Source organism: Chiloscyllium plagiosum, chromosome 36, assembly GCF_004010195.1.
Source record: "Chiloscyllium plagiosum isolate BGI_BamShark_2017 chromosome 36, ASM401019v2, whole genome shotgun sequence".
Taxonomy (NCBI): domain Eukaryota; kingdom Metazoa; phylum Chordata; class Chondrichthyes; order Orectolobiformes; family Hemiscylliidae; genus Chiloscyllium; species Chiloscyllium plagiosum.
Window position 1 is genome coordinate 20,529,083 of NC_057745.1, and position 1,302 is coordinate 20,530,384.

Here is a 1,302-nt window from a genome sequence, read left to right on the forward strand (position 1 = left end):
TATGAACCTGCACTCCAAGGTCTCTTTGTTCAGCAACACTCCCTAGGACCTTACCATTAAGTGTATAAGTCCTGCTAAGGTTTGCCTTCTTAAAATGCAGCACCTCGCATTTATCTGAATTAAACTCCATCTGCCACTTCTCGGCCCATTGGCCCATCTGATCAAGATCCTGTTATAATCTGAGGTAATCTTCTTCACTGTCCACTATACCTCCAATTTTGTGTCTTCTGCAAACTTACTAACTGTACCTCTTATACTTACATCCAAATCATTTATGTAAATGACAAAAAGTAGAGGTCACAGCATCGATCCTTGTTGTACTCCACTGGTCACAGGCCTCCAGTCTGAAAAAACCCTCTACCAACACCCTCTGTCTTCTACCTTTGAGACAGTTCTGTATCCAAATGGCTAGTTCTCACTTTATTCAATGAGATCTAATCTTGCTAACCAGTCTCCCATGGGGAACCTTATCGAATGCCTTACTGAAGTCCATATAGACCACATCTACTGCTCTGCCCTCGTCAATGCTCTTTGTTATTTCTTCAAAAAACTCAGTCAAGTTTATGAGATATGATTTTCCAAGCACAAAGTCATGTTGACTATCCCTAATCAGCCCTTGCCTTTCCAAATACACGTACATCTTGTCCCTCAGTTTCTCTCCAACAACTGACGTCAGGCTCACTGGTCTATAGTTACCTGGCTTGTCCTTACTCCCTTCTTAAACAGTGGCACCACCTTAGCCAACCTCCAGTCTTCCTCACCTGTGACTATCGATGATACAAATATCTCAGCAAGAGGCCCAGCAATCACTTCCCTAGCTTCCCACAGAGTTCTAGGGTACACCTGATCAGGTCCTGGGGATTTATCTACCTTTATGCGTTTCAAAACGTCCAGCACTTCCTCCTCTGTAATATGGATATTTTGAAAGGTGTCATCATCTATTTCCCTATGGTCTATATCTTCCAAATCCTTTTTCACAATAAATATTGATGCAAAATACTCATTTAGTGTCTGTCCCATCTCCTGCGGCTCCACACAAAGGCCGCCTTGTTGATCTTTGAGGGGCCCTATTCTCTCCCTAGTTATCTTTTTGTCCTTAATGTATTTGTAAAAACCATTTGGATTCTCCTTACTTTTATTTGCCAAAGGTATTTCATGTCCCCTTTTTGCTCTCCTTACAAGTTTGTTTCTCAATTTCCCTCTGACTATTAGGAGGATCTATAATACAATCCCAATAAGGTGATCATCCCTTTCTTATTTCTGAGTTCCATCCAAATAACTTCCCTGGATGTATTTCCTGGA